Consider the following 16,729-nt stretch of genomic DNA (forward strand, 5'->3'; position numbering starts at 1 on the left):
TCTAAAAATCGCTTGCAGTAGGCTAGCTCTGCTACTAAATTTATTTCAAAATAGCAATCCATATACAACTATGATCAGCTGTTCCTTCATCTTGGCTGAGCTTTCAATGTTGTTATGGGGAAAGGATGAAGCTGATTGATTAGTTCTTGTCACATGACCCGCAGTGCGCTTGCTGCATTCTGAAAAGTTTAGATTTTTTTACATTTTGCTGTTTCTAAAACGTACCGAACCGAACCGTGACATCAGTGTATCGTATCGAACCGAACCGTGAATTTTGTGTACCGTTACACCCCAAATATTATATATATATATTAGGGCTGTCAAATGATTAAATTTTTTTATAAAATTAATAAGAATTTTCAGTGGATTAATCATGATTAATCACTATTTGCAATTACACCTGAATCCTAACCATTTTTTTTTCTGAAATGCGTACCAAAAGATAAATAACAGGACACAGATACATCATTTTCATGTATTGATTCATCAATATGTGGTTCTTTTTTTTCTGAATTTCAAAAGTTTAACATTTACTTAATCAAATTTACCTGAGCACTATATCAAACCATGCCATTTAACTACAGATAGTGTAAGAGTTTTAGGTGAACCAGTGGTTAAATATAGCCACATATCTATGAAATTATGCATAGAGAAACTTGAAAGAATGAACTCAGAAACACAAACATGCGCCCTCTGCACTCTGGGCACTCTTGTTTTTAGGAGGTGTTCATTTGCTCTGCCACAATACTTTAGGATCGATATTTTCACGTTCTGAAGGCTTCAAGTGCCAGTAAAACCAAGTAAAAATGCAAATGCTTTTTCAAACAGCTGTAAATTTTGCTGCATTGCATGTAGGCGTTCTGCGCATGCGCAGTGTGAAACACAGGACGCTATAACAGGAAGAAGCTTCAGCGTATCAACTACCAAAGTCGTCTCTGTTTATCGAGCTTGGCATGAATGTATTTGAGAGTAACTGTAACTGTAAAACCTTAAGCTTCTTCTGTGTTTTCATCGCAGCACTCGCCGCTGTTTTTTACTATCTTGAGAATTCAGAGATCGACGAGACTTTCCTGACCTAAATAATTTGTCACACTACGCATGCGTGAAATGCGTAAAAAAATTAGACGTAATTAACGACAAACAACTAATTAACGTCGTTAACGCGCTATTTTCGACAGCCCTAATATATACACACAGTATATTTTGAGCGTAGGCCGAGTCGTGGTTTGAATCTGTAGTAGTAGATTCCAGCAAGACTGCCGGAAATGAAGGCAATAGCAGAGCCTAACCCCCGCATGGACAGGGCCAACCTGGTGGTGGTGGGGAGGATGGAGGTGGATGTCCACATCAGTGCCTTCAAAGCATAGAGAAGGGTGAGTAGGGAGCTTATATATACACCTCGTATATGCCTATTGGCCAGATAAAATTGTATCATGTGACGTAACATTAAGTCTTCCTGGTAGAACTTGCGCTGAAGTTTTCATATCCATATATCATATCCATGTGAAAACTTTTGAACACGATGAAGATGGCCAAATTTGTCTTATTTTGTTGAAATATAGTTTTTTTCTATTTAGTTCTGCCCTTCGTGAGCAACAGAAGATACTTGTATGTTTCCCGGTACACAAATTAAGTACAATTTACCTTGATCTTCAAATTCCAAAATTTTTCACCCCCCAGCTCTTAATGCATCTCGTTTCCTTCTGGAGCATCATTGAATGTTTGAATATTTTTAAATAGTTGTGTTTGAGTCCCTCAAATGTCCTCAGTCTGAAAAGATGCATCTCAAAATCATAAAGTCACTGCTGGAAAGGGTTCAAATATGCAAAGATGCTGGAAAACTGAAGAATCTGCAGGACCTTAAAGATTTTTCTGAAGAACGCTGCTCAGTTTAACTGTTCAGAACAAACAAGGGACTCATGCACAACCATCACAAAACAGAAAGAACACAGTACTAAGAACCAAGGGTTCCCAAACTTTTGAGTGGGGTTATTTTAATAATTTCAGCATTTTTCTTTGTCTTGTGGACTAAATGTTAATATATTTTATGTACAATATCTTACTCAGGACAGTATAAAAATAAAAAATAACATGCATTTAGTATGATCTCTCATGCCTTTGGTGTGAGAGACCTGGGTTTGAATCCACTGTGAGACACCAATGTGTCCCTGAGTAAGACACTTAACCCCTAGTTGCTCCAGAGTGTGTGACCTCTGACATATATAGTAATTGTAAGTCACCTTGGATAAAAGTGTCAACTAAATGAATAATGTTATTAAAGATTTTGTCTTTATTACTGAAATTTTGGCTTTTAATCTAGCCATGGGGGTCACAGTCCAGTGACTTCTGTGCCAGTCACAAGCCTGGATAAATGGAGAGGGTTGCTTCAGGAATGGCATCTGGCCTGAAACATTACCAAATTTAACCATGCGAATCATCAGTACGATTTGCATACCGGATCGGTTGAGGCCCAGGTCAACAACGACCGACATTGGTGCCGTTGACCTACAGGGCGCCAGTGAAAATTGGGCTACTGTTGGTTGAAGAAGTAGAGGAGGAAGGAGAGTGCACAGACAGAGATAGAAGAGGAAAGGTAAGAGTGTAGGACTAGGAATAGGAACCCTGAATGTTGGTACTATGACAGGGAAAGGTAGAGATCTGGCTGATGTGATGAAGAGAAGGAAGGTGGATATACTGTGTGTACAGTAGACCAGGTGGAAGGGTAGCAAGGCTCTTAGTATAGGAGCAGGATTCAAGCTGTTTTATTAAAAGCTGGTCAGCAGAAGGAACCACGAAGTGCTACGAAATTTATTGGTAAACGGGTGCAGTGACTTTGAAAAAACACAATGGACCAACACCAGCAATTGACATTGCACCCCAAACATCACCGACGGTGGAAACTTAACACTGGACTTTAAGCAACTTGGGCTGTGAGCTTCTCCACCCTTCCTTCCTAGTACCTTAGTTTCCAAATGAAATACAAAACTTGCTCTCATCTGAAAAGAAGACTTTCGACCACTGGGCAACCCATGCCTTGACCCCAGCCTCAGTCCATTCCTTGTGAAGTTCACTCAAATTCTTGAATCGATTTTTCTTGACAGTCCTCATAAGGCTGCATTTCTCTTAGTTGGTTGTGCATCTTTTTCTTCCACACTTTTTCCTTCCACTCAACTTACATTTACACAGGATTCTGCAGATGAGGAGGCTGCACTGATTTGCGAGGGAGTTCAATTTACATCAGGAGACATCAATGTAATTGTAACACTCAACTTTCTGTTAACATGCTTGGATACAACACTCTGTGAATAGCCAGCTTCTTTGGCAATGAATGTTTGTGGCTTACCCTCCTTGTGAAGGGTGTCAATGATTGTCTTCTGGGCAACTGTCAGATCAGCAGTCTTCCTCATGATTTTGTAGCCTAGTGAACCAAACTGAGAGACCATTTTGAAGGCCCAGGAAACCTTTGCAGGTGTTTTGAGTTGATTAGCTGATTGGCATGTCACCATATTCTAATTTGGTGAATTGTGAATTGGTGGGTTTTTGTTAAATGTGAGCCAAAATCATCACACTTAAAAGAACCAAAGACTTAAACTACTTCATTCTGTGTGCATTGAATTTATTTAATGCACGAGTTTCACAATTTGAGTTGAATTACTGAAATTAAGTTTTCCACAACATTCTAATTTATTGAGATGCACCTGTAAAACAAGATTTTATGACAAATAATCTTACATATATAGGTCTACCTATGCAAAAATTCAGCACTATGGTTGTATAATTCCATGTAATACCATAGTACTGAATGGTCACCCTATACATATATTGTGATATTGCAACATAAATGCACAAAATACCCAAGGTATTATGCTGGTATTTTTTTGTTAGTGTAATGCGTTTAAATGCATTTAAAGTTAACATACAAATCATATAAACCTGAGACTTTTCTTCTGGGGTGTATTCCAGAAAACAGGTTTTATTGTAAACTCAGAGTTTGTTAACCCCAGAAAAGGGAAACTCAGGGTTTTCGGGTGCAATAAAGGTAAAAACTAAACCTCAAAGTAAGTTACAATCATGTGAACCTAACCTGGTCAGAAGCAGGTTTCTTTCAGTAAACCCAGATGTTTATTATGGTCTCTTCCCCCTTTTTAAAGAGTAAGCAATGTTTAAATACCTCATTCATTCATTAATGCTACAAAAATACTTTTATTGCTGAGATTTTTGCCCTATTTCAAGTATAAAAATCTAAAAATACTTACATTTCTTAAGTTTTTTAAGTTTCTATATAAAATAAAATACAATACAATATTAAGTATTGTTTCCTGTGGGAAAAAAAAATTCTTCCAGTAGGGTCAGAACAATAATCTCAATGCAAATGGAAACAATACTATTTTTCTCACCACACTATTTCATTTTTCATTTCATGATTTTCATCATGCAGACAATGTGATAAAAATGGCACGGTCTTTTTACAAAGGATTATGCAGATGGGGAGGCTGCATTTATTTGTGGGGAGTTACATTTACATTATTGTAATGGTAGGAAGGGTGAGGAAGCAATTGCAAGTGAATAGTAATTTAATGAGAAGATACACAAATGAACAGTAGTAAACCAGCAGGAACAATGGGATGGAGATAGATGAAATCACTGGTGGCCAGGAAGTTGTGGTGAGGTGAGGCAGCAGGAAAGTTTGACGCAGAAACTGAGATGAGCGATCCGGTGTTGAGGGGGGTGGATGTGGTTCCAGAAGCGTATGGTCCAGCGTGGAGAAGGACAGGTAGAAACAGGGACGAAAAATCAGGCATGTAAAAGGGAGCTTCAAACAACGATCTGACAAACACAAGACGAAAGACAGAGCAATAAATATGGAGCAGGTAATGAGTGGCAGCTGTAGCTGATGAACAATTAACAATGAACAATTAAAAGAGACGCCCACATGAAATGATCAGTGCAGACGAGAGACACCCAAAACTCCACCCACATAGTAATCAACAGAGATGAGAGTTTTACCAACCGAGAAAGTACCCTTCCCCTAGGAATGCCTCCTGGCGTTCCCTGACGATCCTGCCTGTCGATTGTAATCATCAATAAGGGAGTGATCCAATATGTCCCTAGCAGGTACCCAACTCTTCTCCTCTGAACTGTAACCTTCCCAGTCCACCAAGTACTGGAATCCTCTTGCCCTCCATCTTGAGTCCAGAATGCGATTTACCAAATAGGTAGGTTCCCCATCTATGAGTCACAGTGGGGGAGGAACCGGGGTAGGCGGATTAATATGGGAGTAAAAAACGGGTTTCATTTTGGATACATGAAAGATGGGATTAATCCTCCTGTACTCCCGAGGACGTTTGAGGTGGACTGTCACCGGACTTATTATCTTGGTGACAGGGAATGGGCCAATTAATTTGGGAGCTAACTTGTTGGAAACACAACAGAGCTGAATGTTGTTAGTAGAAAGCCACACTTTTTGACCCACGGCTTATATGGGAGTCCTTGACTGGTAGTGATTGGCCTTAGCGTTAGTGTGCTCCCTCACCTGGAGCAGAGTCTCACAACCTCTGGTCCATGTGCGGTGACCCATCTGGAGAAAGACGTGAGCAAAGGGGACCGCGACTTCAGATTCCAGACTAGGAAAAACTGGTGGGTGGTAACTTATACTGCATTCAAACAGGGAAAGGCCCGTGGATGACATCGTTAATGAGTTATGTACGTACTCAAACAAAGAGAGTTGTTGGCTCCAGGATGAAGGATTCTTGGAGACCAAACATCGCAACGTTCTCTCCAAATCTTGGTTGGCACGCTCGGACTGACCATTGCTCTGGGGGTGATAACCCGAAGACAGGCTAACCGTAGCTCCCAATAAATTTACAAAATTCCTGCCAAAATCTAGACACAAATTGGGAACCCCTGTCAGAGACTACGTCCATTGGGAGGCCAACTAACTGAAAGACGTGATCAATTACAGTAACCGCTGTCTCCTTGGCTGAAGGTAATTTGGGCAAGGGAATGAAATGTGCCACTTTCGAGAACCAGTCCACTATGGTCAAAACAACGTCATGCCTTAGAGGGCAGGAGGGCGGTAACAAAATCTAGTGCGATGTGGTAGCAGGGTCTCAAAGGGACAGACAGCGGTTGGAGTAACCCATCTGGAGGTAGGTTAGATGTCTTACCACTAGCACATACCTAGCAGGCCAAAACAAAATCGTGAATGTTGCGAGCCATAAGTGGCCACCAAAATCATTGCTTTACTAGGCAACCAGTATGGCTTACTCCTTGATGACAAGTGACATTGGAGCAATGACCCCATCGAATAATGTTGGACCATAACCACTCCGGAATGAACATCCGATTTGGTGGGCACCTGGGCAGAGGCATTACCTCTTCTAAGGCCATCTTGACCTTCGACTCGACCTCCCATATGAGTGATGAGATAACTAATTTCTTGGGTAAAATACACTCGGGAGTCACCAGGCTTTCAGATGGATCAAAAATACATGATAAATAATCAGGTTTGATGTTCTTGGAACCCAGGCAGTACGATAGAGAAAAGTCAAAACATCCAAAAAAAAAAAGTGCCCACCGAGCCTGCCTGGAGTTGAGTCTTTTGGCAGATCTAATATATTCGAGATTCTTATGGTCGGTCCAGATTATTAAAGGTACCCCCGACCCTTCCAACCAATGACGCCACTCCTCCAACGCTAACTTGATGGCCAACAATTCTCTGTTACCAATGTCATAGTTATGTTCGGTGGTTGATAAACGATGGGACAAAAATGCGCAAGGGTGCATCTTGTCATCTGAGGAAGCGCGTTGGGAAAGCACTGCAAGAGGATGGGAGGAGGCTTCTATGTGATTTCTGGAGGTGATAAGGGTTATGGGTCCAGTAGTGAGGCTGATGTTGAGCAGCTCTTGGCCGTTAAGTGCCCTGACAGAGATCTGGTGTGAGAGAGAAGTAATGGGGAGTCTCAACTGCCATGCAAGATTAGTGTTGATGAAATTACCATAAGCTCCGGAATCTATAAGAGCTTGACAGGAGTGGATGAGGAGGACTTCCCGGAGGAAATCCTACCTGATAGTAGCCCCAAGTTTACTACCGGGTTTGCTCTTTTACGGACCTCCGCCTCTCTCTCTCCTCCCAGGACAGCCGTGCTCTTCCCACCTGCATGGGCTCGTGATAGATGACGGGACCGGTCGTGTTCTCTCTGCTTTGGTTGCCAGCTTCAGTGTTGGTGGGGAAACGTGTAGAACGGGTGTGCTGCCCCAGTCGTTCAATGCGGGCATTCACCCGAAGAGCCAAGTCAATCAACCCGTTGAGAATTGATGGCAACTCATGCATATAGATATCATTTTAAACATGGTCGGCCAGCCCATGCAGGAACATATGCCACTGCGCCTCCTTGTTTCACTTACATTCGGCCACCAAGGTACAAAATTCAATGGAGTAGTCCACAAAGGAACTGTACCCCTGTTTGAGATCCGCGAGTCTTCTGGCAGCCTCTTTGCCGGCTACTGCTCGATCAAATACCCTTTTCCATCTCTGCCGCGAGAGTGTGGAATGAGCCACAGCATGGGTCTCGGTTCTCCCACACTGCCGTTCCCCACAAAGCTGCCCTATCAGACAGCAAGGTGAGTACGAAGGCCACAAAGAAATGCATGGAACATCTGGTAAGGAATGCTCTACAGAAATTCGGCTCACTGGAATAACTCTCAGGAACAGGTAGGCAGGGCTCCAGCAGATAGCTTGGCTCATGGGCATCTCGGGGAACAGACGGTGCGGGCTGCACAGTGGGAATGGTTAGCTGTTGGATCTGCTGGGTGAGCTCACACCAGCGCTTGAACTGTGCGTCCGGTGTTGACGATGCTCTCCTGCTGTTGATCCATATGGGTGACACTGTGGTAGATGAATTCAGAAAGAGAGGTTGAACTTGCTGCTTCCATGGTTGGTCAGATTGTTCTGTAACCGTAGGAAGGGCGAGGAAGCAATTGCAAGTGAATAATAATTTAATGAGAAGATACACAAATGAACAGTAGTAAACCAGGAGGAACAATGGGATGGAAATAGATGAAGTCACAGGTAGCCAGGAAGTTGTGGTAAGGTGAGGCAGCAGGAGAGCATGACGCAGGAACTGAGAAGAGCGATCCAGTGTTGAGGGGAGTGGATGGGGTTCCAGAAGCATATGATCCAGCGTGGAGAAGAACAAGAAGAAACAGGGATGAGAAACCAGGCATGTAACAGGGAGCTTCAAACAATGATCTGACAAACACAAGACAAAAGAGAGGGCATTAAATAGGGAGCAGGTAATGAGGGGCAGATGTGACTGATGAACAATTAACAGAGATCCCCACATGAAACGATCAGTGCAAACAAGAGACACCCAAAACTCCACCCACATTATGATCAACAGAGATGACAGTTTTACCAACGTGACAATTATGAGATGATTTCATTTTATTTTGCCCAGTCCACATGCATATTTATTTGAGTAGTACCACTTTTAAATTAAGTTTACTTATTGAAGTAACCTAATAATTAGAATGTCCTAATAAATAGGATTTCCAGAGTGGTTGTATGCATTAATAAGATGCATATTCCTATCATCACACCTTCTGAAAATGAAACTGATTACTGTACTGAATGGAAGGATGCCACATGGAGGGGTAGTACAAGATATATGCAGTAACGTCTCAGGTTAAGCATTTAAAAAATAAAGTAAACTGAAAGTGACATACAGCCAAGTATGGTGACCCATACTCAGAATTTGTGCTCTGCATTTAACCCATCCAAAGTGCACACACATAGCAGTGAACACATACACCCAGAGCGTTGGGCAGCCATTTATGCTGTGGTGCCTGGGGAGCAGTTGGGAGTTTGGTGCCTTGCTCAAGGGCACCTCAGTTGTGGTATTGCTGGCCCGAAACTCGAACCCACAACCTTAGGTATTAGGAGTCAAGCTCTCTAACCATTAGGCCATGACTTCCCCCTAAAACCGTGTAACCATGGTTCCTTGAGGGAACCCGAGCTGCGTCAGTGAACGCATTGGGAACTCTCTTCAGAGTGACTGGCTCTGAACCACTTGTGTGATTAGTCCAATGGATGGGCAAGGCATCACAGGTGAGGTGACATAGCAACCAGGAAGCTTAAAAGCATATGCAGTGAAACCAACATCAGCTTCTAGGAGTGAAACAAGTACTGGCAGAGATGTTGGAAGTATGGCCTCGAGACGCAGCATCTCATTCCCTCGAGGAACCATGGTTACATGTGTAATATAAGACGTTCCTCTTTAGGAACTCGAGCTGAGTCGGAGGATGCTTTGGGAATGAGTATGCCCACGTCACCAGAAATTCAAGTCTCTGCCTAGTGTGGAAGCCTGCACAGCTAAGGCGAGAGAAGAGAAGAGCCTAGAGTATCTAGGCCATTTTTCTTGACAAAGATTAGGGGTGTGGACCATCCCGCAGCGTCGCAAATGTCCTGGATCAAGACACCTGCTAAGAAAGGCCTTGGAGGTCTTCACACTTCAAGTAGAATGAACCTTGATCTCTAGAGGCAAAGGGAGAACAGAGGACTCTTATAAATATAGAAATGGCTTCTACTATCCACTGACTGAGGGTCTGTTTTGTAGCTGGAAGACCTCTCTTCCAACACAAACAGTTGGTCTGCACTTCTGAAGGGAGGAGGGCTGAAGGCCTGGAGTACAAAAGGCCATGGTGTAGAGGGGGTACCTTAGGAACATACCCCATTCAAGGGGTACAAAAACGCTTTGGCCAAACCGGGCGCAAAGTCAAGAAAGGAAGGGCAGGATGTCTGCTCCAATATTTAGATGTCCAGGAATGTGCACTGCTCTCAGCAAGAGGAGTACCCTGGTACCTACCGACAACACAACAACCAGAGACAATGTCTCCCTCAAGTTGAGTGTCCATGAGGCAGACCCTGTCTTTCTCTTTTAAATCTGACAGGGTCAGCTACAAATGCCTCTCCTCCACCATCGATGCCTTAGACCTGTCAATGTCCTCCTGAGTGTGGTAATATCCCCTGATTTTACCTGCTCACACTCATCCAGCTCTTTGAGCAGGTCAGCTTGGTATGCCGGTATGTTGAGAGACAGATCGCAAGCATCTGCTCTACCCTGAGAATCATCTTTTAACCGTGCTCACTCATCCACGCCAAATTGCCATAGTAGTCAGCAGCAGGGATAAAGAGGCAGGCCAAGAAAGGTCTTCCCCATGACCTCAAAACCTCGTTGTGGGGGTCGGGGGGAAAAAACAGGCATCGTTGCGGAGCTGGTGGCTTACTATGCAGAAAATGCTCATCCAGTTTACTCTTCTGCAGTTCAGCCATTTTCTCAGTGGAGCAATCAATATTTAACTTGGTGACTGCATGAGTTACTCTCCTCTTCATCTGTCAGTGGTGCTGGTGCAGGTTCTCCCCTATTTTTAGTCTCTGCCTTCCTTGATGTAGGCTGAATATAATCAAATGTTTTTCATTACCCTAATTAAAAAATGTAGCATGTTAAATTAGAGATCATTTAATTATGTGAAAAAGCGTTAGACTACGTGGGAAAAGTTTCTGCACACTGAAATAGACTCAAAATTATATTTTTTCAGTGTCAAATGTTTGTAAAGTTGTGTAGCCTACACCAGGGCTTAATTTGTGCCGGAACAAGCCTCCTCCAGGGGCAGCATTTCCATATGGCAGAAAGAGAATAGCCAGATATGTGCCATGAAAAACTATCCAAAATTCATATCTCTATTATAATTCATTATTATTATTTTAAATGACAGGGTTTTAGAAATATTGAACCAATGATAAGTATTTAAAGGAACCTCGTCACTTCACCCCACCTCCACTCAGATTGACATGCGCGCACAGCTGGAGGAGACAGATCTCTGCTTATCCGCAAAGCAAGGGTAAACAAATAACTTTGAATAGTACAGCATTTCTTTACTCAAACACTATGTCTGTTAAGGCTATTGTTTTTGTGTGTTTGAAGACTGGAGAAGTAGTTTTTTTGGCATCTAGCCAATATACTTTGTATGTTTAAAATATCCTGTGCATTGTTTATATCATGAGATTTTGGGAAGTTTATTAAACAGCAAAAAAAATATATAAAAAATATATAAATAAATAAACATTATATCCTAACCTGTAAAAGGTGATAATGGCATATAATGCGCTGCACTTTCCTCAGATGCGGACAAAACACAGATCTCCTCATTCGCCAGACAAAGACCTTGTTAACTCCATTTGAGCTTGTTTTACATATAGCCTGATGTTAATTGCAAGTGTCTGATACAACACCAACACTGATGACGCAGTCCTCACCAATGTGATTGCGCGAGCTCCGTTACCTCTCCCTTCTGTAATCGCGTGCCGGAGCCGTTGCCCCACTTTGTTCCGGTACCTCGCAATTTACAAATTAAACACTGGCCTACACCCATTTCACGCTTGAAGCTTTACCTGATTTAATTTTGTTTTTATGTAAAAAATTAAAATCCCTTTTTTTTTCTTTTTTTTTTTCGTAAAAGAGAGGTGTGAAATACTTAATATTATTTTATTATTTTTACATACCTTACATTACATTACTATATCTTAATCACAGTGAAGGTCTCTTTTACTAACCTTCTTGAAATCTGCAGGTCCTCACATACTGTACAGGGTCAAAGCTCCAAGTGGTTTTATATTTGATATTGATGCAGCTAGGCCTATGTGGCTACAATGGTTAATAATTTAAACTAATTTCACCTTGTACATAAACAGAATAGAAAATGCACACACAAGGAGGGGGTGGATACATAAATAATTGATTTTTAAATAACTGAAGTCACATGCACACAAAACAGGAACATTTAAAAAGGAAAAATAAGTTTACCATGAAAACTTTTTTTAGCACTTTGTAGCAAGCAATGCATGTAAAGCATACAGCATCTCCTTAAAAAAAATAATAATGAAAAATCAGCTGCTTATGTTTGTGTTTGTCCATTACTGAAATAAAACGAATTGTCATCATTTGCGTATAAAATATCAAATTTGTGCTTATCTGCCAATCCTAAAGTAATTGTGAATGAAGAAGCAAATAAATGAAGCCCTGAAGGAAAAAGGATATACACCTAGACTGACAACAGCTTAGCCTACAAGGCAGGAACTTCCAGGTTATAGAACCTAATGAATGTAGACGGGGAGGCCCAGCCTGCTGCCATACAAATGTCCCAGAGTGAAACACCACTAGACCATGCCCATGAGGAGGCCATGCCTCTTGTGGAATGAGCTCTGATGCCCAGCGGGCAGCAAAGGCCCTTAGACTCATAAGCCAGAGTGATAGCGTCCACTATCCATCTGGAAAGGCTCTGTTTCGACGTGGCTAGTCCCTTAGTACAGCCACCAAAAGAAACAAAGAGCATTTTTACTCTCATAAGGGACACATTACCTCATAAAACTTTTTTTTTCAGTTTGTTGAGGTTTTTACAGACTAAGAGACTTGTCTCCTGTGCCACTGCACAAAGGAACAAAATATAACCAACACAATATACCAGTGCAAATAGTTATAATAAAGTATTTTCAAATAGTTTTCAGTGCAAAATGAACAGTTTCAAGTCATCTGACCTGAAGGCAGTGTTGCGGGCTTTCAGCAGAAGTCGCACCTCCTTGTCCATCCATTGCTTCTGATTAGGGTATGTTGTTGTCTGTTTATCTGTTGTAACACTGTCAATGGTGGTGTTCATGTGATCCAGTACAGAGGAGGTGTAGATATCAATTTCCGTGTGAGAGCCACAGGCAGCCTGAGAAGAAAACATACTCCAGTCAGTGTGTTGAAACCTGTCCTGAAGTAAAGAGTCTGCTTTTAAGAGACTTTCCAGGACTAACCTGTAAAGAGACTAACCTGGAAAGGGGCATCAAAAAGGCCAAGTAGTGCTACAACCTGAAGGTAGAGGAACACTTTTCCAAATCTGACCCCCGACGCATGTGGCAGGGCATCCAGATCATAGACCAACGCTACTTTTGCATCATTGAAGGGTAACGCCCCTTTTTGGGGGAAAACAAATGGATTCCTGATACAGAACTCGCTCCAGGGACCTTTTGTTTTTCATTGTTTCTGATATGTACAGGCCTGTCAGACACAATTACAAACAGATATTGTATAATATTTATATTGTTTAGTCCTAGCCTGCGAATATTTCAAATTTAAAATCAGTTAACAGCCAAGGTAGGATGCCTAATGAGAGCTAACGTTAATCACGTAGCTACTAGCAGCTTCGTATTTCTAACTACAACAAAACTGTCAATAGCTTAAATCAAGTGAAATATGATCCAAGTAAACCACCGACTCCTATTGACATGGCCTCATTGTGTAGTTTATCATACTGTGAGTATGATAATGACAAAAATAGGCTAAATGGTTATTCCACGAGATAATGGTAACGTTAGATGTCCATATTTGGCCACTGCGTGGGGTTATTAATCCAGTTTTCGACCATTTCAAAGGGATACCAGCGTATCCAGTAGCTTTTTTAAATACCTCTCACGGTCCTCGGACCGCAAAGAGAGTGTGTATGTTTCTGCCATTTTTGCTATCAAGAAATTAGAGCGAGTTCTGTATCAGGGGAATCACGCAAGGCTGCTGGCCCGGATGGCATTCCTGGACATGTGCTTAGGGCATGTGCAGAGCAGCTTGCATGGGTCTTCACAGACATTTTCAACCTGTCCCTCGCCCAAGCCACTGTGCCAACATGTTTTAAGTCCACATCCATTGTGCCAGTACTGAAACACTCCTCCCCAATGTGCCTGAATGACAATCGCCCCATAGAACTCAAACCCATCATAATGAAGTGCTTCAAGCTACTGGTCCTAGCACATCTAAAAGACTGCCTCCCACCCACACTGGACCCACACCAATTTGCCTAGCGCAGAAATAGGAGCACAGAGGATGCAGTATGCACAGTGCTGCACTCTGCACTCACACACCTGGACCATTAAAACGTATGTTAGGATGTTGTTTGTTGACTTCAGTTCAGCATTTAACACTTTCATTCCCTCCATGCTGACCACAAAACTTGGAGACCTTGACAGTAAAACCTCCCTCTGCAACTGGATTATGGACTTTCTGACCAACAGGCCTCAGCATGTTCGGTCAGGTCACAGCCACTCCACCACCATCACACTTAACACTGGCGTACCACAGGGCTGTGTGCTGAGCCCATTCCTTTACTCCCTTTACACCCACGACTGCAGGCCTGTGCATGGATCCAACTCCATCATTAAGTTTGCAGACGACACCACTGTGATTGGCCTCATCACAGACAATGATGAGACTGCCTACAGGGATGAGATACAGCACCTGGACACATGGTGCGCTGACAATAACCTGCTCCTTAACACCAATAAGACTAAGGAGCTCATTGTGGACTTCAGGAAGAAGAAAGGAAGCATGCATGACCCCATCCATATTAACGGGATGGATGTTGAATGTGTCTCCAGCTTCAAGTTCCTGGGAACCACCATTTCGGAGGACCTGTCCTGGTTAACTTTTACCGGTGTGTGATCAAGAGCATCCTGACCAGTTGCATCACAGTCTGGTATTGGAACTGCTCAGTGACTGACCGCAAAGCACAGCAGAGGGTGGTGTAAACTGCCCAACGCATCACAGAGACACCACTTCCTGCTATTGAGAACATCCAGAGGAAACGCTGTCTACGATTAGCTCGCAGCATTTTCAAGGACTCCTCTCACCCTGACCACACACTGTCTAACCTCCTGCCCTCCGGGAGGCACTTCAGGAGCCTCCAGACAAGGACCACAAGATTCAGGGACAGCTTTTGCCCTAAAGTTGTCTCCTTGCTGAACTCTGCCCTCTGACACACCTCAACAGCACACACACAGACTCCTCCCCCTCTTCAACACTACATCTGACTGATTTATTTATTTACAACAAGCAAAAAAAAAAAAAAAAAAAGTAACTTGTTATTACTTGCACTACTGTCTGTTCATCCAGGAACACTGAATAATCCTTGCTGAACTCTGCCCTCTGACACACCTCAACAGCACACACACAGACTCCTCCCCCTCTTCAACACTACATCTGACTGATTTATTTATTTACAACAAGCAAAAAAAAAAAAAAAAAGTAACTTGTTATTACTTGCACTACTGTCTGTTCATCCAGGAACACTGAATAATCCATTTGCACACTGAAATATTCTCTATGCACTTTACTGTCCATTGCAATAGTGTAAATTATGTTCGTATGTACATAGTCCTGCCTATAGTGTACATACACTTTTACATATGTTCAAAGTACACCTATCTGTATATCATGCTAATAGTATTTAAAATATGTAAATTATGTCCATAATACTTAACAGTTAACTGTACAGTTATTGTACATATTGTAGACCTTGTATACTCTGTACTTACTGCTTATTGCACTTCTGGGGTAAGATGCTCACTGCATTTCGTTGCCTTGTACCTTACATGTGCAGTGACAATAATAGATTAGTTGAATCTAATCTAATCTAATATTAGAGAAGATAGTGCCAATATTGCTATTTATTTAATGGAGTTCACATGCATTTATGGGTACACAGCAGGTGAGAAAAATCAGGCAGGTACTGTAATTTGTGAATCTTTAGTGGCTGGAATAATTGTTCTACCCAGATGATAATGCTGAGCGATATAATTAATATTAGTAAAACGCAGCATGCATGATACAGGGTAGTGGTCAGTAACATCACAAAAAATCTATAGTAATAATTACTATATAAATAAAATGTAAAAAATATTTTTCACTATATGGACATATGGTCTCCACGGCTTGAACCCTAAGGATTTTTCACACACAAAAATAGAAGCACCATGTAAAAAAAATGACAATTATTACAACAGCAAAAATGTCATACTAACCTAACTAATGTAAATAAAAGTTTTCAAGCTTAGAAGGTAAGTAAACAGTCTAATTGATAGTTACAATCTAAAGGACAACAATATATTAATTTAAAAAAATTTAATAAACAGTTGTTGTTGTTGTTGTTGTTTTAGTCTATGAAGTATCATCACAGTATGCCTTACTTTGGACATCAATTGTTGGTTTTATTTGATCAGGCCTGTGTTCAGGTGAGTCTTACTATCATGTGCATTTAGTTCTATGTAGGTTCAGTTGTCGTCCTGTGTCTTCAGTGTATTTGCCAGTGTGTGGATTTACTTATGGATGTGTGTGTATATATATATATATATATATATATATATATATATATATATATATATATATATATATATATATATATATATATATATATATATATATATATATATATATATATATATATATATATATATATATATATATATATATATATATATATATATATATATATATATATATATATATATATATATATATATAATAAAAATAAAATATAATAAAAAAGAATAATAAATAAAATACTGCTGCAGTTACAATTGATCCCTCAGCTAACTTATTAGAACCTTTTCAGTCTGGTTTAACTGCTTATTATGCCTTGCTTAAAGTCTTCAGTGACATAAAAAATGCAGGTAAAAATGCTCTATTGATACTATTTGATCTTACAGCTGCCTTTGATACTCTGGATCGTAATATTCTTATTTGACATTTAGAACACTTGTTTGGTATCAGGGGTACAATTGCTCAGTTCATATCTTAAAGGCAGGTCATTTTCTGTAGAGTCAGTTAAGTTCTCTTCATCATCTGATCCTATTATACACACA

The sequence above is a fragment of the Carassius gibelio genome, chromosome A7 (assembly GCF_023724105.1).
Source record: "Carassius gibelio isolate Cgi1373 ecotype wild population from Czech Republic chromosome A7, carGib1.2-hapl.c, whole genome shotgun sequence".
Taxonomy (NCBI): domain Eukaryota; kingdom Metazoa; phylum Chordata; class Actinopteri; order Cypriniformes; family Cyprinidae; genus Carassius; species Carassius gibelio.